The sequence below is a fragment of the Garra rufa genome, chromosome 10 (genome assembly GCF_049309525.1).
Source record: "Garra rufa chromosome 10, GarRuf1.0, whole genome shotgun sequence".
Lineage (NCBI taxonomy): Eukaryota > Metazoa > Chordata > Actinopteri > Cypriniformes > Cyprinidae > Garra > Garra rufa.
This window is the reverse complement of record NC_133370.1, coordinates 18,967,740-18,995,535: the sequence shown is the minus strand read 5'-3', so window position 1 is coordinate 18,995,535 and position 27,796 is coordinate 18,967,740.

Here is a 27,796-nt window from a genome sequence, read left to right as displayed (position 1 = left end):
TGACAAGGATACTAATATGATCAAGAGAGAAGGAGAGACTGTGACACTGAGCTGCACATATGATACAAGCAGCAATTATGTTTATCTTTACTGGTACAGACAGTATCCTAGTAAAGAACCTCAGTATTTATTGTATAAAGGTGCTCGATCATACAGCAGCTATGATATGCCAGACCCTCGCTTTCAGTCGACTACATCCCAGTCATCCACTGAACTCATTATTAGGAGTGTAACTCTGTCTGATGCAGCTTTCTATTACTGTGGACTTGGAGTAGAAGCCCAGTGATACAAAATGTCTGAGAGGCTTTACAAAACTAAACCACATTTATCTCTCATATAACCAATAAACCACAATATGGTAACACCTGCTCATTTAGTGACAAACAAAGTGTCAAAGGATCAAAGTAAATATCAAGACTATTTAAAGAATTAATTACTAAAACAGAAATATTTTTTTTTTTAAATATTCCGAAACACACACACATTAAAAAACACTGAATATAGGAGGGGTCTTAATGACACTAACCACACCAACATAACAATATTAGAAGAACACCTCTTCAATGCATTGCATTCAGGTCAATGTTTAAAACAATGGAGTAGGTGAATATTTGCATTAAAATTCCTTAAAAACAAATAGAGCATTGATAGATTTGTAAATATAAAATCATTCAAATATACTTGATTTGAAGAACCAAGTACTACTCCTCATAAGAGAAGAAACATGTACAAACATGTGATTCAACAGAACAAGCTCCGCCCAGCAAATATACAGTGAGATGATATTTAAAACTGGCACATCAAAGACAAGCTGAAACAACTGTGCTCTCCAGTGGATTTAAAAAGTTCATTCCTGTCAGTTACACGGTACAGTTATTACAATGAAACAGTGGGGAATACATTTTATCATCTTTATAACAATTATCTGGGGTGAGTAGGATGCTTTTGAGTATCAAAATCTGCCATATTATAACATGCAGAACATTAACTGATTTTACATTAAATTCTGTTCCAGGATGTGATTCTCTAGAGAATGTTGACCAGAATAAAAGAGTTCAACCTGCTGTTGAAGGCAGATCTGTAACAATTAATTGTACATATGAAACCAGTGATCTATCTCCGTATCTCTTCTGGTACCAACAAAAGGTGAACAGAAACCCCAAACACATGATGCTGATAATTGGTACAACTGTACAAAATGATGAAGACTTTGTGGAGAGATTTAAAGCAAATCACAACAAAACATCAAAATCAGTTCCACTGACAATCCAGGATGTGCGTGTGTCTGACTCTGCTGTGTACTACTGTGCTATGAGGCCCACAGTGACTGAAACACACTCAACACTCATACAAAAACACATGGTGATGAGCTACACCTTCTGATGGTTGATATTTGCTATATATTGCTTTTTGATTTCTATTAACACTGTGACTGATTAATTTCACTAGTAGTTATTAACCTAAAAACAAATAGTTATAAAATATAAAAATATTACCTGATTGACTATATATTTCACCTACAAATCAGATGCACATTTGTTATTTTTATATTCTTATTTAAAATATTTACAATTTACATACAATTTTAATGAACAAATAACAAATTGTCTTGTCACCTTGTAATAATTTGTGTAGTGCAGAAGAGGGCGACAAGCACTTACTCCAGTAATCATTTTGAAGAGATCTTGAGCTAGCCTGGAAAAATCCAGACCCTAATCTATTAAGATTCAAATTGTGCTCTCGCGAGACCTCTGGATTTCCAGGGTAATCTTGAGCTCCTCTTTGACGAAAATTCTTTCTCTATTTTCATAAACAATGCTTTTTTCAGTCACAGTTTCTTTTTCTATAGATGATTTGGTTACTTATCTCTATAGCACCATGTACACTTGCATTTGTTGATTTCCTAAACTGAAGCATACAGAACTTTCATTTTTGGGTGAACTATCCTTTATTCTGTCAGACTTTTGAGCAATATTTACAGAATAGATTTAACTTAGAAACCACTGAGATAGTGTAGTGTCTAGATGTGCAGCTGAGCTATGAAGGCAACAGTAAGCAAAACACATCCAATCCTCATTTGACATGTTGGTTTAACAACATGGTGACAAACACCTTCCCAGTGGGTGGAGCTCAACTTTGTTTAGAGCTACTAAAGTACAAAATCAGTACAAAAAGTACAAAATCAGACTACTTTGCTTTTTTGGGAACAAATTAAAAATTACATCTCAGCAGTTAAAGAATGTCTGCTTCGATCACATTTTTACTCATTCTTTTTTCATTTTCTTTAGGTATGTAATCAGTTCTTCTATATCCCATCATCTCTATTTCATGACTTTAGTTTTTGGCTACTTAATCATTTCAATATATTTTGTATTTATTTTCAGAATGCCAAGGAGAGGATAGTGTTACTCAGCCAATGACAGTTCAAACTGCTATTGCTGGTGAAATAGTGACTATCAACTGCACATACAAAACCAACGCTTTCCCAACAATTTACTGGTACCAATACAAAGCAAATCAAGCCCCAAAATATATGCTGAAGAGATATTCTGGATCAAGCGATGAGGATGAAGACTTTAAGGAGAGATTTAATGCAAATCTACAAACCTCTTTAACATCAGTTCCACTGATAATCCAGGATGTGCGTGTGTCTGACTCTGCTGTGTACTACTGTGCTCTGCAGCCCACAGTGACTAAAACACACTCAACACTCAAACAAAAACAGAACTTCAAAATATCCACAATTAATTCAACAGACAAATCTAAAAAAGTTCTGTTCCAAATCTGAGGTTTATATCAAGGTTAATTATTGCGACCGACATAATATTAGAATCTAGAAAACATTGCTGATTTAGAATATAACAGTTATATTAAAAATAAAAAATGGAAAGTATGTCATAATTTAATCACCATCATGTCATTTCAAACCAGTATGACTTTTTCTTCTGCTGACCACTAAAAAACATATTTTAAAGAATGTTGATAGTGTAGCTAAACAGTTTAATTGACTTCCGTTGTGGACAAAAAATACAGAGGATGTGAGGGTGAGTAAATGATGACAAATTTCATTCATACAATTCAATTTCATTTGATCATCCACTGAAACAGCAAGTCAAGCATGATAACATTCATCCTGAAGATGGCAATATAAACACATTACTCCTACTGTGCCATGATATGACCTCAAAAGAACCACTCAAACTGCAGAGTAACTAGAAGAAACAGTTTTCATTCAGTCACAGAACACATTTCCCCTTCATCAGTGTCTTTTTCGTCTTGGTCACTATTAAGCAAAATGACTTACCGGGAATGCATTGTATTCATGGTTGTCCTCAAGTATGGTAAGAAATCACAAATATATATAGCAAACTTTTCTGTTTGTTGCATAATGTTTATTTTAAATGCATTATGTTCCTATGTTCTTATGCCTTGACAGGATGCTTTGGCGAGGACACTGTTAATCAAACAAATGAGAAAATAACCGCCACTGAAGGGCAGCAGGTCACTATTAACTGTGAATTTAAAACACTTCAACTAACTCCATACCTTTACTGGTACATTCAGCACTCTAATGGCCTCCCTGAGTACATGCTGATGAGATACAAATTGGGATCAAGCAGTAGTTCTGAATATGAAGACAGATTTGATGCCAGACTGGACTCAAATTCAGTTCCACTGACAATCAAGAATCTGTGTGTGTCTGACTCTGCTGTGTACTACTGTGCTCTGCAGCCCACAGTGACTAAAACACCTTCAAACAATGCACAAAAACATGACACTCTGATATGCAACATATCTTACATGTCAGTTAAGACACAAAAAACACATTCAAATCTTGTTGATTTTAAAGCAAGTATGTATCAAGTAACTGGATTTCATTTGATTATTATATATAACATTCACTAGAGTTCATTCAATCTGCAATGTTCTTTTAATAAACTATATATAGAGATGTAGATGTAAAAACTATTTAATAAACTAGTTTTAAATTGTTTTATTCTCCCTATAAAGATAAAATGCAAGGCACTTTAGAGTAGGAACTCTCACATAAGACACACTTAAGAGGAGGAGGAGTAAAGAGCAGCTCTCCAACATTGAGATAAGGAGCTTCTTCTTTCAGTAAACATGACCTTTTTTCCTACCTGGCAAAGCATCATGTCAACATTTGCAGTAGTCCTATTAATAGAATCTCTTCTAATAGCATTTCAAGGTAAGATTGAACCTAATTATCACTTTAAAGTGGTTTCCGAATTCTTATGCAAATTAGAATTCAGATTTGTTAAAATGTCCATTAATCTTTTGTTTTCAGGTGTTAATGCTGAAGACATCATATTCCCCAACAATGATACAGTAATTGCTAAAGCAGATGAAAAAGTTCTCCTATCTTGTAGCTATACTGGCACAGTTTACGATTTATACTGGTACCGTCAATTCCCTGGATCGGCACCTCAGTTCCTCGTAATGGAATCATCTGGATTCATAACACACGCTACTCCTCAGGTTCCTGGGATAAAAATCGTTAACAGAAAAGTCATTAAACACATGGAGCTGAAGATCTATCCTGCTGCAGTGGCATATTCTGCTCTGTACTACTGTGCTGTGCGGCCCACAGTGAAAGGAAATCCTCTGAGTCCATACAAAAACCACAGTATATTTCTCACCCTCCTTCTACAGATAGAAAAAGGTTTTACTCATTTTAACTTCATATTAATTTGTGATTATAGTTTAAGTGTCAAGACATTTCTTGATTGTAAGAGGGTATTACAAAAGGGGACACTGGCAAAGAACAAATCCACCAAATAGAAATGTAAACAAGTACATCAAATTGTACATGATTATTATTTCTTCAGCTAGAACTTGTGAGAACACATGAACATTTAATGCTCACTGCAGTTTAATTTAATTGTGGGGGTACTGGTTTCAAAAGAACACCTCACATTAGACAGATGTGTGTCCGCTATCCTCCACTTGGGGGAGATGTTTCAACAAATATATACAGCTCCACACTTACACTCAGAACTTCACAAGGAGTTTGAGCATCTCAAGAAGTTCCAGTTAGATTCAAGAGAACATTCTTTACTTCTGGGTGTCTTTTAAATCATGATTACCATGAGAAGCTGTGTGGAAACGCTTTTAATTCTGTTTGCAACTTGCATGGGTATGTACCATATTTCATGCTTGTATTTCACCTACCTGTCAGTTTTATCCTGACAAATTTACTAAAATAATTTACTCTCCTCACAGAATGCAGAGGACAAGACAATGTTAAACAGCCCAAAAGTTTCCAATCAGCATATGAAGAGGAGGATTCAGTAACTTTGGATTGCAAATACAATACTACAAGCTCAAACCCTACTCTGTTCTGGTACAGACAAAATGGCCATGACTCTCCAAAATATATTTTACGCAGACATAAATTTGGAGATGGAGATGAAGCCACTGAATTCAAGGGACGATTTCACTCCAAACATGATTCTACTTCAAGATCAGTTCCTCTGACAATACAAAATCCAAGTGTTTCTGACTCTGCTCTGTACTACTGTGCTCTGCAGCCCACAGTGACAACAGGATATTCAGAGCTTGAACGAAAACCTACTTAAGCTTATAAATTTAATCAAGCAGACATGTCCCCGGTTTACAGACAAGGCTTAAAGGTTTTCTCCACCCCAAAATGAAAATTTTGTTATCATTTACCCCCATGTCGTTCTAAACCCGTAAAAGCTGAGTTCGTCTTCGGAACACAATTTAATATATTTTGGATGATAACCGGAAGGTTTGTAAGACATCAGCCGAAAAGTTATCAGACAAAAAGACATCAGCCGAAAAGTTATCAGAAAAAAAGACATCAGCCGAAACGGACTCAGATTAAAAGTTATCAGACAAAAAGACATCAGCCGAAAAGTTATCAGAAAAAAAGACATCAGCCGAAAAGTTATCAGAAAAAAAGACATCAGCCGAAACGGACTCAGATTAAAAGTTATCACACAAAAAGACATCAGCCGAAAAGTTATCAGACAAAAAGACATCAGCCGAAAAGTTATCAGAAAAAAAGACATCAGCCGAAACGGACTCAGATTAAAAGTTATCACACAAAAAGACATCAGCCGAAAAGTTATCAGACAAAAAGACATCAGCCGAAAAGTTATCAGAAAAAAAGACATCAGCCAAAACGGACTCAGATTAAAAGTTATCAGACAAAAAGACATCAGCCGAAAAGTTATCAGAAAAAAAGACATCAGCCGAAACGGACTCAGATTAAAAGTTATCAGACAAAAAGACATCAGACGAAACAGACTCAGATTAAAAGTAATCAGACAAAAAGGCATCAGCCGAAAAGTTATCAGACAAAAAGGCATCAACCGAAAAGTTATCAGACAAAAAGGCATCAGCCGAAAAGTTATCAGACAAAAAGGCATCAGCCGAAAAGTTATCAGACAAAGAGACATCAGACGAAACGGACTCAGGTGGAGTGTGACGTGTCGCGCTGCCCCGCCCCATATGACGTCACGCGGTTCATAACAAGCAAATTGGTGTGGAACGGTAGTTAGTTGGTTAAAAAAATGTCTCTGTAGTAATGATTCAATTTGGTACTATATCCCCAAAACTATATTTCATAGATTAGGTGGTTTAGATTTTCTTTTAAAATGCAATTTCACCCCTTCTAAATTGCCGATTTCTCTCTCTAATTTTTACCAACAAGCTCTACTTGCTTGGAAACTGTGTTATGTGCACAACTTTTCTCCCCACAAAGAAATTCTGTGGAATAATTCATGTATTTTAATCCGTGGAAAATCTTTATTTATTGACAAGTGGCATGACAGAGGTATTATTTTTGTTTTGGATTTATTTAAAGATGATGGCACTATACTGGAATATGAAGAATTTATGATTTTGTACAATCTTCCTCTGCCAGCAAGATCTTTCAATTCTGTTATCAAAAGTTTGTCTCCAAGTTATGTGCATCTATTTAAAACATACCTTTGTTTTAGTGAGAGAAAAACAACTATGCCCAAACTTTTATTGGATGGAGTTTGTCTCCTTGATAAAAAATGTAACAGTAAGTTTATAAGGCAAATGTTACACTATTCAGTATACTTCCCCTAGATGTAAATTTTTCTGGACTAATTTTGTTGACTGTATACATCGGAAGAAAGCATGGTTACTTCCTGAAAAATTTTGCATTTCTAATAAAATCAGAGAAATTTTTTTTAAGATTTTGCATAATGTTTACCCAACAAACTCCCAAATTGCTTATTTTTTTGATATTTCTAATTTATGTGTATTCTGTAAAGTTGAGGAAGAAACTTTACTTCATTTATTCTATCATTGCAATCAGGTAAAATTTCTTTGGGAGAACTTAAGATGTTATCTATCTTCTTTTGTAAAATTTAATTTAAAATTTACACTAAAAGAAATATTTCTATATTTTTCTTGTAGTGACCATGCTACTGAACTTGTTGTAAATTTTTTTGTTGTGCATTGTAAATTTTTTATTCATAAATCCAAATTTCTTAATATGTTACCTAGATTTGATGTCTTTCTCGCAGAGATTTTGCTTACTGTTCATTCTCTTAAACTTATTGATGATAACAAGAATAACAAGTTTCTTAAGGCATGTGACGATCTTTTTCTTACTGATTGAGGTGCTGTTTTTATTCATTTATTTTCTTTTTATTTCCTCTTATGTTATTGTATTTCTATGCAGTGCTGTTTATTGTTGTTTTCCTTTTTGTCTTGCAATAAAAAAAAAGTTTAAAAAAAAGGTGTGGAACGGTAGATGATGGCAGATGGAGGTAAGTCGCTCATGATATATTTTATTTTAACGATTTTAATTAAATGCTAAACTAATTCAGTTGAACATGCATTTCATGAGTATTGTGTGCACGTTTAAAGGTTTGTAATATTGCAACTAGCTACGTTTAGCTTGTACGTTGGCAAACTGTAGTAAAGTTACCCTTACGAAAAATAACTGCAGGCCACCAGTTGGTCCTGTTTTAGATGTATTTACACATAAAAAAAATTGTATTATCTACAGTGCCTTGCAAAATTATTCACACCCCTTCATTTTGTTCACATTTTGTTATGTTGCTGCCTTATTTTAAACTACTTTAAATTACATTTTTTCACATCAATCTACACTCCCTACTCCATAATGGCAAAGCAAAAAAAAAGAAAAGTTTTTTAACATTTGTGCAAATTTATTAAAAATAAAAACTGAAAAGATCCCGTTGCATAGGTATTCATACCCTTTTCTGGGACACTCAAAATTTAGCTTAGGAGCATTCATATTGCTTCTAGATGTTACTACACTTGGAGTGGAGTTAAACTGTGGCAAATTCAATTGAATGAGTATGATTTAGAAAGACACACACCTCTCAGAAAAGGTCTAACAGCTGAAAATGCATATCAGAGCAAAAACAAAAAAAGTCCTGAGGTCAAGATAACTGCCTGTAGAGCTCAGTGACAGACTTGCGTTAAGGCAATGATCTAGAAAAAAACAGCTGCATTGAAGGTTCACAGAAGCATGTAGCATTATCTATAATGGAAGACGATTGGAAAAAAGGACTGTAAATTTATGTGGGGAAAAACTAATTTAAAGCAGTTAACATAATGCTGCAACAAAACAAAATGTGAAAAAATGAAGGGGTATGTATACTTTTGCAAGGCACTGTACTGTACATAATGATATAGATAATGACTTATTTCCGCCCCCTCGCTTTGCTTGGCCTAACGTTTTAGGTAGCTGCATTATCTGGTTAATTTAATTATTTTTAAAAATGTGTCTTTATATAATACAATTAGGCTACATTTTCATCAAGCAGTCTAATAGCTCGAAATAATTCGCTTTAACTTTAACTTGTTACTCCAGTTTGCCAACGTAAAAGCTAACGTTATGCTAGTTGCGATATTACAAACTTTTAAACATGCACACAATACTCATGAAATGCATGTTCTCCTGTGTGTACAACTGAATTAGTTTAGCATTTAATTAAAATCGTTAAAATAAAATATATCAGGAGCGACTTACCTCCATCTGCCATCATCTACCGTTCCACACCAGTTTGCTTGTTATGAACCGCGTGACGTCATATGGGGCGGGGCAGCGCGACACGTCACACTCCACCTGAGTCCGTTTCCTCTGATGTCTTTTTGTCTGATAACTTTTTGTCTGATGCCTTTTTGTCTGATAACTTTTAATCTGAGTCCGTTTCGTCTGATGTCTTTTTGTCTGATAACTTTTCGGCTGATGCCTTTTTGTCTGATAACTTTTAATCTGAGTCCGTTTCGTCTGATGTCTTTTTGTCTGATAATTTTTAATCTGAGTCCGTTTCGGCAGATGTCTTTTTGTCTGATAACTTTTCGGCTGATGTCTTTTTGTCTGATAACTTTTAATCTGAGTCCGTTTCGGCTGATGTCTTGTCTGATAACTTTTCGGCTGATGTCTTTTTGTGTGATAACTTTTAATCTGAGTCCGTTTTGTCCGATGTCTAATTGTACCAGACCTGACACCTGACGTAGTTTTTCCTGAGACCTGAAGCCTTTCAGTCTGAGGCACGAGGCCGTTTTGTCCTGTGACTGAAGCCTTTTAGTCTGAGGCATGACGCCTTGTCATTGTATGACTGAGGTCTGACGATGTCCTAAAATGTACACCGTAGTACGCCTATCTGAAGGCGAATGCGGATGAGAAAAATGTACAATATCTAAATGAGGATGTCATCATTAAACTTTATGTAACAATTACCTTATTGAATATGAATTTAAATACAATATGTACACCTCATGAATATTTTTAGAATACACATTTCGACATCTATCATCTAACTGTGGATAAGGGAGGATATCAAAGGCATAGACAAAGAATTCCTCCCATCCCCCCTGGCAAATCTAAATTTTAAATGTAATATTTATTATTTATTATTATCTATATAAAAACCTTTGCCTATTATCATACTGTAGTAAAGGGAAAATGTATAGTAAGCAGTCATTATTATCCCTGACTAACAGAACCCAAAGACAAAGTGTCAGCATCATTATTATTAGTCTTTGATAACTTTATGGGTGAAATAAATTATAATTACTCCCTTGATTTCAGACCTCAATGAGCATTCAAATGGAAGCAAGTTACTGTACAGCATGTTTTGTGGACAGTAACATTAATTCAGGGAAAACAAATGTATTCAGATTTTGTGGATATTTATTTATGTACGAGTCTAGAAAGCATGCAAATATTTAATTAGACAGTTTAGTGCAAATACACTCTTTAAAAATAGGTTTCAAAGGGGTGGTTTTTTTTTTTTTTTTTTTTTTTTTTGCCATAGAAGAATAATTTTTGGTTCCCCAAAGACCCTTTCAGTAAACAGTTCTTAAAAGAACCTTTTTGAAGAACATTTAAAAAATCTAATGAACCTTTTTTGAGTATAAAAAACCTTTCCTGCATTTGAAAGGTCCTCTTCATGGAACAATCATTGCCAATAAAGAACCTTTTGTTTTTAAGATTGTAAGGGCAATTTAGAATAAATATCATATGTTTTACTGTGTATGTAAAAGACTAATGCCAGTATTTCCAAGTTGTCCAGTAGAGGATGACATGCTAAACTGTACTTAAAACATACAATTAACTGTTGTAGTACTTGTTAGACCTTATGTTGTCTTCTTAATGGTTTTTTGCTCTTCTTGTGAATGTTGAGAATGTTTTTATCCTCTCTTCCTTAGAGAGATTAAAGATTTTATTTCACATTTTATTTAGTCAGTAATCAGTAGTATATTAGTAAATTCCAGTTCAGAAACTGTCACAGTTTGGTGTTGAAGTTTACTGTAAAAGATTCAAAAGGATGATTGTGTTTTAATGGGGGTGCAGCTTTTAGGGGGAGGTACTATCTGGAGACATCCTCTGCAAGGTTTGCTCTCTAAGTGACAGTTTGTGTTGCAGATGAACTAATCCACTGCAAAATGCTGCTCATCTTTTTACTTTTGTTCTGGACTCTTGCATGTAAGAATTTTATATTTGCATTCTTATATTATTAAATATTTTCATATTATCCATTCTTTTTAGTTGTATTTTTTCTTTTTGGTTTCTTGTTCTTTTTCATTTCATGACAATGGTAATATGATTAAATCTGATTCACAGGTGTCAGCTTTGCAAATGTCATCTCTCCAGTCCAACCTGAGGTGTTTGGGACAGAGGGAGACAATATAACTCTGTCCTGTAACTACTCCTCAGCAGTAAGTCTGCAGTGGTATCGACAATATCCCAGTTCAGCTCCTGAATTTCTTTTGATAATACTACATAGGACAGGGAAAGTTACACAAAAGTCTAAAATTGTAGATCAAGATCCTCGATTCTCTGGAAAACTGAATGAAAAGAAAACCCATGTGGATCTGGAGATTTCCAATGCTAAAGTGACAGACTCTGCAATGTACTACTGTGCCCTGGAGCCCACAGTGACAGGAAACACAACAACACTGTACAAAAACCTGAATTATGTTAATCACCCAGTGGGTAAATTATTAATTAAATAATTACATTATTCAATTATTTAAAAAAAAAAAACTTGCTAAAGAAAAACATTTCTCATGTTTTGATAATTTAGGGTAGTTTTCTGTACATGTAGAATTATATGTGAGAATACATTTTGTTTATACTTCTAAAATGTTCACAGACAAATCAAAACAAAGAAAACCAAGTAAAAGTGTCTCAAACATATTTACCAATCTAGAAATCACATTATTTTAAAACAGACACATGCTGTTCTGAGCTCCAACAGAAGGGGGCAACATAATCTCACAAGTTATGTTTTACAAGCATTTCACTGATGTTCACCATCAGTAATGATGAAGTGCTATCAACACTTCATTTCAAACACTGAATGTAGTGAATGTTGATGTTAATCATTATTAAAATAATACCCTGGTGATCGTCTATATTTACACTTGCTCAGTGTAATTTTAGTAAAGCAAATTCATTAGATCTGTTTGAAATGCAGTTGGAGGGTAAAAGTAAAATAGTGATATATATATAGCGCAAAGAGCCTGTTCTGTGTTTCACAGACCACACCTACATTATAAGTACACAATAAAGCTTTACTCAGTTTCAGTGTATTCAATCACCCATTTATGAAGCCACATTTAGCATAAATTATTAGTTACAGATATCCAATAAATCAGTTTAACAATACTATAAACTAAAACATTTTTCTTAAAAGATTTAAAGCTGACTTGGAAATGGATGCGAGACAAATGCTACTCATGATACTTCTCACAGTTTCTGGTAAATATACTGTATTTTACTTACAACCACAGTAACTTGCAACTTACTGTATTAGAGCACGATATATAACATTATGTGTTTCATTTCAGGTGGGTTTTCTGATAGAATTGGACCAAGAGAAGAAGATACTAATGTAATGAGAGAAGGAGAGTCTGTGACACTGAGCTGCACATTTGAAACAAACAGCAATGATATTTGGCTTTACTGGTACAGACAATATCCAAACAGAGAACCAGAATATATACTGTATAAAGGTGCTCGGTCAAGGAGTGAGGAGGATATACCCGATGGTTTTCAGTCTACTACATCCCAGTCATCCACTGAACTCATTATTAATAGTGTAACTCTGTCAGATACAGCTCTTTATTACTGTGCACTTGAAGTAGCCCAGTGATACAAAATGCAAGAGAAGCTTTACAAAAACTAAACATGAAATTAATGTTTTGAAGAGTCTTTAATCAATCAGTATCAAAACACATCATGTTTTTATAAACCACAAACAGTGAATGTGGTAACAGCTGTGAATTTAGGAGGTTAAAAAAGGTTGCATAAGGGCATGTGAATATACTAAAGCATGCATCACATGGTTTCACATAATCACTTTTATATCTTTTATCCTACATTCTTTAAAATAGAATTTTAAATGATCTGAAATCAATTAAATCCTTGTAAAACAACAACAACAGCATTAAAACAATACAAAAAGCTTATTTATAATTATATTCAAGATTATGAATTTTGTTCTTTGGGTGTCACTTTTATGAATGTCACTCTCTTGGTTTCAGATATGAACCTCAATGAGCATTCAGATGGGCTCAAGTTACTGTACGGCTTGTTCTGTAGACAGTGAAGGTAACATTTCTTAAATAATATTAGTCAGATTTAATGGATATTTTATATGAGCTTAGGAAGCATGCAAACATTTTAAAAACCAAATTAGTGCAAATATAAATTAGGGTGATTTAGAATAAATATTATATGATTTACTGTGTATGTGGGCAAACACACCAGACCAGTGTCAGTGTTTTCAAGTTTTACCAATAGATTGATTGATTGATTGTCATTTTATTTCAAATATGCAAGAAACATGTCAACAAGACAGCAAAAAAAACAACGATCTTCCTATATATATTCTTTTTCTTTCTTTTTTTCTTCTTAGCATATTTGAAAAGGAGTGGGAAGAAGTTTTCACTTTTTTAATCCCACCCCCTCTCACTAAATCATACGGTTAAAGGAAAACAAGTTACTAGTTAGTATTTACTAGAGCTGAAGTATATACATACATATACTGTATACAAACATATACACCCCCAAACATATACACAGATATATACATATACCTGCACATAAATACACACACATATACATACACATCTTTATATATGCAAATATACATACACATATACAAACATACCCACATACATAATACATACAAATTTCCATATATACATAAACATCCATATGCCCTATTCACAAGTCTTCATCCATAAATGCTCAAACAGCACAAGCATGAACATACATAGATGCACAAACAGCCACAACATCTCCACCTTACCACCCAATTTCATACTTATACTGCTGGAAAACCATCTGTTTATACCTTTTTTTGAACTGTATTATGTTTGGACATTGCTTTAACTCCACATTCAAACTGTTCCATAGCCTCACCCCACAAATTGATAAGCTGAAACCTCTTATAGTTGTTCTGTTTCTAAGCCTTTTGAAATTAAATTGTCCCCTTAAAGTATAATGCCCCTCTTTTAAATCAAATAATTGTTGAATATTCCCTGGAAGCTTATTACTTTTAACCTTATGCATTATTTGTAAAGTTTGATATTGTACAATGTCAGTAAATTTCAACATTTTTGACTGTAAAAAAAGTGAATGAGTATGATCCAGGTATCCAACCTTGTGAATGATTCGCACTGCTCTTTTTTGAAGAACAGTTAATGGGTACAGTGTGCTCTTATAATTATTGCCCCAGACTTCAACACAGTAGGTTAAATATGGTAATACTAGTGAACAGTAGAGAATGCGGAGTGAGTTATGATCAAGAAATGATTTTGCTTTATTAATTACTGAGATGTTCCTTGATACTTTATTTTGAAGATGTTTAATATGTGATTTCCAATTCATTTGATCATCAATAGTAACTCCAAGGAATTTTATTTCAGATACTCTCTCAATAACCACCCCGTCAATTGCTATATGTACCTTATCATTTCTATAATTTCCAAACAGCATAAATTTTGTCTTAGACAAGTTTAAAGACAATTTATTATAATCAAACCATGTTTTTAATTTGATCATTTCTTTCATAATGACCTCCTGCAATTGCCTTAAATCATTTCCTGAACAAAAAATATTAGTGTCATCAGCGAATAGAACTAATTTCAATATCTTAGATGCCTTACACATATCATTGATATATAAAATAAACAATTTTGGCCCCAGTACTGACCCCTGGGGGACCCCACAAGCAATGTCCAGACATGAAGAACAGCAATCCCCCAATTTCACAAACTGACGCCTCATATTTAGATAACTCTTGATCCAATCTAGTACTACTCCCCTGATGCCATACGACCGTTCTAATTTAAAAATTAATAGATCATGATCAATTGTGTCAAATGCTTTTTTTAAATCAATAAATAATCCTAGTGAAAAATGTTTCTTATCAATTGCATTTGTGATTTCCTCTACAGATTCAATTAATGCAAGAGATGTGGATCTATTTGAACGAAAACCATATTGACTTTCAGCTAGTAGCTGGTGCTTTTCTAAAAATGCATCTAATCTGCTATTAAATAGTTTTTCTAGTATTTTTGAGAACTGTGGTAGTAAAGAAACTGGCCTATAGTTTGTGAAGTGGTGTTTGCTCCCGGTTTTAAACAGAGGTATAACTTTGGCTATTTTCATTGCATCTGGAAAGGTGCCAGTTTGAAAAGATAAATTACATATATAAGTTAGTGGTTTTAAAATTCCCATAATGACCTGTTTTATTAATGCCATATCAATTCCATTCCAATCAGTGGAGAATTTGTTTTTACAATTGTTAACAATATCTAAAATTTCCATTTCCTCCACACCACACAAAAACATTGAGTTAGGAATTCTCTCCAACAGCTCCTCCATTTCCCTACCAGCTGCCCCAGGATCTGGGATTTTGTCAGCAAGACCAGGCCCCACACTGACAAAAAATTTGTTAAAGCTATTGGCAACATCTTCAGTATTATAGATTTCTTTACCATCATCAATAAAGTACTTGGGATAGTTGGTTGATGTATCACCATTTCTTATTAAACTGTTTAATGTTTTCCAAATTCCTTTAGTGTTATTTTTATTATCATTTAGTAATTTCTTATAATAATCCTTCTTATTTTTTCTTATAATACTAGTTAACTTATTCTTATAATTTTTATATCTGATTTCAGCTTCTTTTGTTTTCACACTTACAAATTCTCTGTAAAGAGTGTTTTTCTTTTTACAGGCATTTTGTAATCCCTTTGTGATCCATGGACAACCAGCATTATTTTTTTTATTCAACTCTCTTAATGGACAATTCTTATCATACAATGCACTAAACATTTCTAGAAAGGTCTCATAAGCACTATTAACGTCCCCAATTTCATAAATTACATCCCAACTCTGCCCAAGCAAATCATGATTAAATGAATTGATAGATTCTTCTGACCTTATTCTTTTGTATTGAGTTTGTTTGGACCAGTCTAATCTTTTTGTCAAGTAATTTCCACCAAATACCAGAAAGACTGGCAGGTGATCAGTAATATCTTTGATCAATAGCCCACTCACTGTTTTATTCTCAATATCATTAGTAAATATATTGTCGATTAGTGTAGCTGAGTGGGATGTAATTCGGCTGGGTCTGGTGATTTTTGGAAATAGGCTCAAACTATACATTGTATCGATGAAATCATCAATAGCTTTAACTTTGCAGGGATTTAACAGGTCAATGTTAAAATCTCCACAAATAAAAACAGCTTTATTACTTTTATTTGAAAACATGCCCTCTATCCACTGTGTAAAATCATAAATGTTAGTACCTGGCGCTCTATAAACACAACTTATAATGACATTTCTACTTTTCTCCATGCACAGTTCGATTGATAAGCATTCAAGTAAGTTGTCAACCACAGTTGTCATATCATGTAGAACTTTGAATCTCAGAGTGTTATCCACATAAATCGCAACACCTCCACCGCCCTTATTTTGCCTGTTTACATTAATAAGTTCATAACCATCCAGTTCAAAATCTGCCACAGTTTCGCTGTTAATCCAAGTCTCTGACATTGCAATGATGTCTATAGCAATGTCTATAGCAATAGACATGTTAAAATGTATGTAATACATAGAATTGACTGTTTTAGTGTTGTTACATGCTTTGTGTTATCCTCTGTTCTGAACCAATGATGATTAATAAGTGCTATCAGGACTTTATTCCAAACACTGAATGTAGTGAATGTTGACTTATCATTATTAAAATAGTAACCTATATATTTTCACTTGTTCAGTGTAATTTTGGTAAAGCAAATTCATTAGATCTGTCTGAAATGCAGTTACATGGTACTGGTCAAAAAGTGATATATACACTGTAACCAATTTTTGTAATTTGAACAGTATTTTACTGTAATATCTACAGTAAGATATAGGGATGGGAATTGATAAGATTTTTACGATTCCAATTCCATTTTCGATTCTGCTTAACGATTCGATTCTTTATCGATTCCCTTATCGATTCTCATCTGGAAGAAAAGGGACAACAAATTGTTGATTAGCATAGTTAAACTGTCTCTGTTTGGGGCTTTGTACTTAGGGCTGAGAATCTTTGTCATCTCCCTAGAAAATATATAATGGGAATGAATGAGTCCTGCAGCTTTATTAGCCGAGGACATGCTAACGTTGTTGCTGCTGCTGCCGCTGCTGGGTTGAGAACTGTTAGTCCGGAGCGGATCAAAAACGTAACATTCTTTTATTGTTATTGCATGCTGTGTGCGCAAATGTTTTAGCATGTTAGTGGTATTTCCTCCCTTTGAGGAAATATCTACGCTGCGAGTATTGCAAGTTGCCCTATTTTCGTCTTTTTTGGTGAAATACTACCAGACTTTTGAGCGTTCGTTCCGCTTAGGCGCCAGTGCTTATTGACTGAGCGTAAGCTACGCAATGCGCGTGATGACGTCATTCGTGCCCACTGGAATCGTTAAGGGAATCGTTTGCAAATTTTGCAAACGATTCGATGGAATTGAAACACTGGGAACCGGTTCTCAACAAGAACCGGTTTTCGATTCCCATCCCTAGTAAGATACTGTAAAATGTATATACAGTATTTTACTGTAAACTGCAAAGGATTATGGGAAAATATATGATCACTACTGTAATTATCCACTACTGTAAATCCGTTTACAGTAAACTACTGTAAATTTACAGTAGTGAACTTGCCCGCGAAAAATTGACCAATGGCAAGGGCGATTTTTTTTCTCTCCTGCTGAGAGGAAGTGGCGGTAAAAAGGACAAAAGGAGAAATGTTGCACCAATAACTTGACAAAAAGGTTAGTATATTATTTGTGTTTTATGAAAAACTGAACAATTTTAAGATGTTTTCACTTGTTAACAGCAAACTAACAATATTCATCGTGTTTTTCATGTCGGTAGCCTTTTTTTCTGACTGACGGCCGGGGCGCCGCCATAACGGTGAAAACATGGACTGGTGAGTAACTTAAGGTGACATATATTAGTCGAAATAAACTTTAGTGAAACCGAGAAACGCGTTTGTATATTGTGCTGCCCTTTAATGCAAGTTAGCTCGTCTGACGAGCCCTTAACGTTACTCAAGCTTAACGGCGAACTGAGGTGAAATACTGAGGTAACGTAAAGTGCGTTAAGCAACACCGCTTTTTCTGTGGAGATTTTAAATAGTATTTTCAAGCCCTTCTTTTGCTTGTTATTTTCAAGTTTCTGGTCTGGATGTCGTCTGTAACGTCGGAGGTGTATTTTGGATCTTCTTCTTGTGAATGACTGCCATAGTATCGACGATAACATGAACTGGTAAGCTAATAATGTCCATAAGCCGAAGTTGACAAACTCAACGTTAGTCACAGAGCAGCATAATATCGTTTCAACGCTGCTTCTTTATAGCTGGCGAGGTAATTCTCTTCAAATGATGTTTAAGTAAGAAATGTGTGTATCAATGTCGTATGTAACTTTATAGACGGTCCCTAAATTCAGTGACAGACGTGACATAAACAGCGCGCTAACATGAAACACTGAGGTAAAGCTGAAACACCGCGGTTAAGTGCTTCTTTTGTGTTTTATTTTCAAGTTTGTGGTCTCGTGGTCATGTCGTCTGCATCAGAGGTGTATTAGAGCCTTTTCTGGTGATTGCCGTCGTCGCAGTGCAAACAACAGGTAACGTTAAGCTTTTGCTTTCGTCAACTTAACTAATGTTAACGTTACTAAATTAGCCACAGGCTGCTGTTCTCCACTAACTCACAGAACGGGTTAACATTTTAAAGAGAGTAACGGGCTAGCAATATATTAATATAGCAAGTTTTGCTAATAAATATTATAAATGTTTATTTTATTAAAAATCTAAATTGTATTACTGTACAGTAGTTGTCTTTTCTGATCATAAACTATAGTAACACTAAAAGGGTGTTGTGACACTGTCTGTTACAGGAGATTTCTCTAAGCACAAACTGGATGCTGACCATCAAGGGCAGAATCATCATACAGCTGTCCATTTTACAGAGATGCAGAATAAGGTAACCTAAAACATATTTTGTTTTACATTGCATTTACATTCATGCATTTTTCAGATGCTTTTATCCTAAGCAAGTTATATTGTATTTAAAGTACACATTTGTAAGGTATTTATTTCCTGGGAATGTTTTTTATTACCATGTCTTTTCACATCAAGATTGAGTTTGCATGCGCATTAAAATTATTTCTATTAAACCAGCATTTAAACAGCAAAATGCAGCTGCTTCAGGTATCTTTACCTTACTGTAACCTTTAAATTCATAATAGCAATCTTACTGTCTGTCAATTTAGATTATTGTTACTGTAAAACAACAAATATAGATTTTTAATCATAGTAGGCCTATTATATGCACAGACTTTCTAGGAAACACACACACCTGTTTAGAATGTTTATATGAACAGATTGGTTAGCATTTAGCATGGTCTGTGGCAGACTTTACTAAGTGTCAGGGCAACAAAATTCAATAAACAAGAATGTAATATTAAGTGATTTAAATCAAGAAGAAAATATTGTCTTTTTGCTCCATTTAGTAAAAACGGTTCTTAACAAAGCCATGTTGTGCATCTCTGCACACAGCAGTGTTTCATTACTGAATGAATTTACCTTTTTTAAACACCTAGAATCAGTGACTTACTGACCCATTCATAAAATTCTTTATAAAAAATTTCAAGAAAAAGTTTCTTCAGTTTTTTTTCTTACTACTGCGTTCGTATGTAGTATATAATTTTTTTTTAAAATGCATACAGCATTAAGTTTGACAGTTGAGGCAAATTCTTTAAACACTGTTTTTTTTGTGCTTGCAGGTTCGTTCAGACAGTCAACCTTTGTGGCAGCAAATGCATTGACAGTCACAGATCAGATGGACTTCTGGAAAGAGGGTGCAAACAGCAAGCATCAGCCTGAATCCCATTCTGCCGTTTCTCATCAGAGAGCTTGTCAACTTTGACTCAAAATTACTAAAATTTAACACAACACAAACACATTTTTACTGTATGATTTTATTTTATTTACACTACCAGACAAAGCTTTTGAACAGTAAGATTTTAAATGTTTTTAAAGTAGGTCTCTTCTGCTCACTAAGCCTGCATTCATTTGATCCAAAGTACAGCAAAAACAATACACTTTTGAACCATTTTTATTATTTAAAATAACTGTTTTCTTTTTGAATATATTTTAAAATGTAATTTATTGCTGTGATCAAAGCTTAATTTTTAGCATCATTACTGCAGTCACATGATCCTTCAGAAATCATTCTAATAATTTGATTTTCTGCTCAAAAACTATTATTATGATGTTGCTGAAATTATTATAATGCTAAAAACAGTGGAGTACATTTTTTTCAGGTTTCTTTGATGAATAGAAAGTTCAGATAAACAGCATTTATCTGAAATAGAAATAGTTTGTAACATTATGAATGTCTTTATTATCACTTTTGATCAATTTAAATCATCCTTGCTAAATAATATCTTTCTATTCATCAAAGAATCCTGAAAAATCTAAAAATTAAATAAAATGTTTATCAGCATACAGTACTAGAATGATTTCTGAAGGATCATGTGATACTGAAGACGAGTAATGATGCTGAAAATTCAGCTTTGATCAAAGGAATAAATTAAATTTGGATCAAATTAATGCAGGCTTGGTAAGCAGAAGAGAATTCTTTAAAAAAATCTTAGTGTTCAAAAACTTATGACTGGTAGTATACTTACTTATTTTTGCTTTTCAGTATGTGTATGTTTGCCATGATACAAAGTCTCTGTACTTTTAAAAAGAAAATGTTCAACAATTAAAAAGAATATTATCAGAACTAATGCTTATGAGTTATTGTGATTTTTATGGGGTTGGGGTGGTAAAAATCTTGAATTACAGTGCTGTAGGTTAATTGGATTGTTTTTACAGGTAAAAAATGTTTAAAATAAATGAAAATAAACTCTATAGTACTGATACTGTAATTGAAAATACAGTAAAAATACTGTAATTGAAGATACAGTAAAAACACTGTAAATGAAATTACAGTAAAAATACTGTAAATGAAATTACAGTAAAGACCATTTAGTACTGTAAATGCACTTACAGTAATAATACTGTAAACATTTTTACAGTAACTTACTGGCATCCAGCTGCCAGTAAGTTACTGTAAAATTTACAGCAAACTTTTTACAGTGTACTGTTCAGTGGTGTTCTGTGTTTTACTGACCACACCTACTTCGGTACACAATAAAACTTCTCTCAGTCTCAGTGTATTCAGCCACCCATTAGCTACTCTCACATTTTTATTCATTTTATGAAGCCACATTCGGTATACTTTATTAGTTACATTTTTCTTAAAAAAATTAAAACTGATTAGGGGGAAATGGAGGAGAGACAAATGCTCATTATACTTCTCACAATTTCAGGTAAATATACTGTACTTTATTCATAACTACATAACTCGCAACTTACACTAATTCTGTATTAGATCATGATATATAATATTATGTATTTTATTTCAGGTGGATTTGCTGATACAATTGGACCAAGAGAGGGAGATACTAATATAATCAGAGAAGAAGGAGAGTCTGTGACACTGAGCTGCACATATGAAACAAACAGCAATAATATTTTGCTTTACTGGTACAGACAATATCCAAACAGAGAACCACATTATATACTGTATAAAGGTGCTCGATCATGGAGCAGTTATAAGGATATACCAGATGGGTTTCAATCAACTACATCCCAGTCATCCACTGAACTTACTATTGTAAAAGCAGCTCTGTCAGATTCAGCACTCTATTACTGTGCTCTAAGAGTAGGAGCCCAGTGATACAAAATACCAGAGAGTCTTTACAAAAACTTACACTAAATTAATGCTTTGAAGAGTCTTTAATCAATCAGTATCAAAACACATCATGTTTTTATAAACCACAAACAGGGAATGTGGTAACAGCTGTGAATTTGGGAGGTAAAGGGGTTACAAAAGGGCATGTGAATATAATTTAGCATGTATTGCATATTTTTCTCATGTTGGCTTGTTTGTTATCTTTTCTCATATCATTTTGTATAAGAAACTTCATTAAAACTATAGGATCTCACATGTATGAGCCAAATGGTAATACAATACTGGCAATGAGTAGCAAAATACATAAAAGGGTTATCAAAAAACACAATTAAAAGAAATAAGCATATATTTAAAGTACTATGCAGGCTCAGCATCTTTTCGTAGGTGCTTCAGATTTAACTTTCAAGACAGGAGGAGGAGTTTAGCACACATGCTACACAGCATACAGCTGAGTAAAGATGAACATCACACAACACTGTGTGGAGCAACTGCTCTGTTTTTAGCTTGTTCTTAGTTCAGTGAGTGAATATGTTGCTCTATATTATTATACTGCTGGCATCAACTGAAGGTATAATTTTGTAAATGTTAAAGCATTTTATTCCAACTGAAGTGTTTGAAAACTGCCTTTAATGTCACTTTCATTTGCAGGTTCCAGAGTCTCAGAAGTCATCACTCCAAAAAGTGACAGGGAATTTGCTCTTGAAGGTCACAATGTGACACTCTCCTGTAACTACAGCGGTTCTGCTCGTGGTGTTCACTGGTATCGCCAATATGCAAGTTCACCGTTACAGTTCCTCATATTGGAAGATTCAGGGGCAATAATTCAAGCTAATCCACCTGTTCCAGGAATAAACATCAATCACAGAAAAACAGAAATCCATGTGGATCTGGAGATCTCCTCAGCTAAAATGTCAGACTCTGCTCTGTACTACTGTGCTCTGCAGCCCACAGTGACAGGAAACACTATGACACTGTACAAAAACAGTTTTCAGGCTTACCTTGATAGAAATGTACAAACCAATGCACAGAAAATTGAGTTTTGTATATGGATTGGAAATGGCAAAAACTTGCACTTTGTTCACATATCTTTGTTTATTCTTTTGAGAGCTTATCTAATATTTATAGATTGGAAACAGATAGAAAATCGACAAGCTTGTGTCGCAGGTCTATGAAGGTTTTGCCCTCCAGGTTTTCGAGACAGTCACATAACCGAAAACTAAGAATTGAAATCTTATATAATGATCATCATGAACACATCTGCTGTAGGGTCAGAGAGAGATGAACTGCTTCATGAATTTAAGACTGTTGTTTTAAGGGGAGGAGCTAGATACAACCTCTACTAGACAATGAATGAATGTTTACTTCAGTAACAGTTTGTCCTGCGGATGCACTTAAACATCATCCTGAAAATGATGCTGTTTGCTTTGGCTTTGTTCTGTTGTCTTCCATGTGAGTATCCCAACCCACAGACCCTTAATTTTCTATTTTCTTGTCATTTTCATGTTTTTGTTGTTGAAATGTTATCTTGAACAATAAACATGAGCGAGGATATACATGAACGAGGATATACATTTCAAGTGTGTTTTTATTTCCTCCATTTTTTAAAACTATAAATTTACGGTTTAAATGCAGGTTCCAGAGCGGCAGAAGTCATCACACCATACAGTGATTATCAGTTTGCTGTTGAGGGTGAGAGCGTGACACTCTCTTGTAGCTACACTGCTTCTGTTCGAGGTCTTCACTGGTATCGTCAATACGCAGGTTCACCACCAAAGTTCCTCATAATGGATTCTTACGGGGCAGTTATTAAAGCTAATCCTCCAATTGCTGGAGTCTCAATCAATCACAGAAAAGACAACAGTAGTGTGGATCTGAAGATCTCCTCTGCTGCTGTCACTGACTCCGCTCTCTACTACTGTGCTTTGGAGCCCACAGTGAAAGGAAATCCACGGCATGCTGTACAAAAAGCTGTTTAAATAAGACTGAAAGCTAGAAGTGGGGATGAGGGTTTTTCTTTTTCAAAATTACACACGTACTTCTTATAAATTTCTTATATTAGAAGATCCTTAAGAAACTGTCATACTGTGAAAATGTTCTGTGGAAGAAAGATTAATATGTTTATGAGGAAATAAATCATGTTTTATGCATAACATGTGTAAGCACAACAATCAAATGACTGTAACTGAAAGTAAATATCAATACAAGAAACTCAAACACATTTACCATTTAAAGCAGACTAACACAAATGGACAAAACATGCTGTTCTGAGCTCCAACAGAAGAGGGCAACATTATCTCACAAGCTATTTTATTCACAGTAAATAAGCACCTGACTTCTATAAGAAACACCATTTGAAAGCACATAACATGTTTCATATTTCACTAACCCACACCCACATTATTCATTCACAACTGAACTTCACTCAGTCTCAGTGTATTCATTTAACCATATCAGCTACTCTCATATTTTATTAATTTTATAAAGACACATTCAGCATAAATTGTAACTAATAAATCTAATCTAAGATAATAATGAGTGAATTTAATACGTACTAGAAAGTAAAAATCTGATCTTTAAAGTGCACTTCAGTTAAGATGAAGAAGAGGCAGATGCTACTCATGATGCTCATCACAGTTTCAGGTAAATATACATTTAATCACAATTAATTATATTTTGTGAATAAATTAATTAAATCTAATATCTTTGTTATTGAATTTTATCATATTTGTTTTAAAATATGATTCACTGCATTTCAGGTGGATTTGCTGATAAAATTGGACCAAGAGAAGAAGACACTAATATAATCAGAGAAGAAGGAGAGTCTGTGACAATGAGCTGCACATTTGAAACAAACAGCAATAATATTTGGCTTAACTGGTACAGACAATATCCAAACAGAGAACCAGAATATATACTGTTTAAAGGCGCTCGATCAAAGAGCAGTGAGAAGGATATACCTGATGGTTTTCAGGCAACTACATCCCACTCTTCCACTGAATTCATTATTAACAGTGTAACTCTGTCAGATTCAGCTCTCTATTACTGTGCACTTGAAGTAGCCCAGTGATACAAAATCCCTGAGACACTTTACAAAAACTCACACAATATTAATGCTTTGAAGAGTCTTTAATCAATCAGTATCAAAACACATCATGTTTTTATAAACCACAAACAGTGAATGTGGTAACAGCTGTGAATTTACGAGGTTAAAATGTTTGCATAAGGGCATGTGAATATGATTTAACAAGCATCACATGGTTTCTTATGATCACTTTTATATATTTTTTCCTAAAAAAGGATATCATTTAAAATGATTTGAAATCAAATAAATACTTGTAAAACAAAACAAAACAAAACAAAAAAACATTAAAACAACACAAAAATCTTATTTATAATTATATTCAATATTATGAATTTTGTTCTTTGGGTGTCACTTTTATGAATGCCACTTTCTTGGTTTCAGATATGAACCTCATTGAGCATTCAGATGGGCTCAGGTAACTGTACGGATTGTTCTGTAGTGAAGTTCATACGATCATTTATTATTTTGGAAAAACTAAATTATTCAGATTTTATGGATATTTCATATGAGCTTAGGAAGCATACAAACATTTCAATAACCAGTTCAGTGCAAATAAATAAGGGTGATTTAGAATAAATATTATATGATTTACTGTGTATGTAGGCAAACACACCAGACCAGTGTCAGTGTTTTCATGTTTAACCAATAGAGGACGACATGCTAAAATGTACGTAATACATAGAAATGACTGTTTTAGCATTGTTACACGCTTTGTGTTATCCTCCTGATGGTTTTAGCCGTACTTTTAGAATTATGCAATAAAATCAACTTTAAAAGTAAATTCTAAAAGATAAGATTTTATTTCACATTTTATTTAATCTGTAGTCAGCAGTATGTTGGTGAATTCCAGGTCAGGAATTGTCACAGTTCGGTTTGAAGTGTTGAAGTTTGCTGTACAAGATTCAAAATGATGATTGTGTTTTAAGGGGAGTGCAGTTTTTTGGGGAGGTGCTATTTGGAGACATCCTCTTCTAGACAATGGGAGTTTGCTGTCTTACAGTCTGTGCAGCAAAACTAATCCACATCAAAATGGGGCTCAGCTTTTTAATTTTGTTCTGCACCCTTGCATGTAAGAATTAAATTCATTCTTATATTTTATATTTTCATAATTCCTGTTCTATTCAATTGTCTTTTTGTTTTCCATGCTTTTTTATTTCATGACAATGGAGTTAATATGATTAAATCTGATTCACAGATGTCAGTTTTGGGAATGTCATCACACCAGTCCGACCTGAGGTGTTTGGGACAGAGGGGGACAATATAATTCTGTCCTGTAACTACTCCTCAGCAGTTAGTCTGCAGTGGTATCGACAATATCCCGGTTCAGCTCCTGAATTTCTTTTGATAATACTACATGGGACTGGGAAAGTTTCACAAAAGTCAAAAATCGTTGATGTAGATCCTCGGTTCTCTGGAAAACTGAATGAAAAGAAAACCAATGTGAATCTGGAGATCTCCTCTGCTAAAGTGACAGACTCTGCAATGTACTACTGTGCCCTGACGCCCACAGTGACAGGAAACCCAACAACACTGTACAAAAACCTGACTTATGTTAATCATCCAGCGGGTTAATTTTTAAGAATCCAGTACATTTCTGCAAACTTTTGTTTATGGTAGAAAAAAAAAGTAACTTCAATAACTTGCTAAAGAAAATCTTTTCTCATGCTTTGACAAATCATTCAAGATAGTTTTCTGTAGAACTTGTGGAATTATATGTGAGGATACATTTTATTTATACTTTTAATAGTTCAAATCAATTAAAACACAGAAAACAAAGCGGCTCAAACATGTTTACCAATCTAGAAACCACTTTATTTGGAAATAGAAACATGCTGTTCTGAGCTCCAACAGAAGAGGGCAACATAATCTTACAAGTTATGTTTCACAAGCATTTCACTGAAGTTCACCAATGAACCAATGATAATTAAGAAGTGTTATCAACACTTCATCTTAAACACTGAATGTAGTGAAAGTCGACTAATAATTAGTAAAGTATACCCTGATGTAAATCTATAGTTTCACTTCATCTGTGTTATTTTGCTAAAGCAAATTCATTACTTCAGTTTGAAATGCAGTTAGATGGCAAGGGTAAAGGACTAGTGATATATACTGTAGTGCCTAGAGCATGTTCTGTTTCACAGACCACACCTACATTATTAGTACACAATAAAACTTCACACAGTCTCAGTGTATTGAGTCATTTTATGAAGTCACATTCAGTATAATTTATTAGTTACAAATGTCCAATAAATCAGTTTAACAATACTATAAACTATTTTTTCTTTTAAAAAAAATTAAGCTAACTTGGAGAAAATGGGGGAGAGACAAATGCTGCTTATGATATTTCTTACAGTTTCAGGTAAATATACAGTATTTTATTCACAACTACAGTAATTCATGACTTACACTAATTCTGCATTAGATCACAAAATATTTGTTATATTATGCATATTTCATTTTAGGTGGATTTGCTGATAGAATTGGACCAAGAGAATCAGATACTAATACAATCAGAGAAGAAGGAGAGTCTGTGAAACTGAGCTGCACATATGAAACAAGCAGCAGTGCTATTTTGCTTTACTGGTACAGACAATATCCAAACAGAGAACCAGAATATATACTGTATAAAGGTGCTCAATCATGGAGCAGTGAGGAGGATATACCTGATGGTTTTAAATCAACCACATCCCAGTCATCCACTGAACTCACTATTGTAAAAGCAGCTCTGTCAGATTCAGCTCTTTATTATTGTGCTCTAAGAGTAGGAGCCCAGTGATACAAAATGCCTAAAAAGCTTTACAAAAACTCACACAAAATTAATGCTTTGAAGCGTCTTTTATCAAGCAG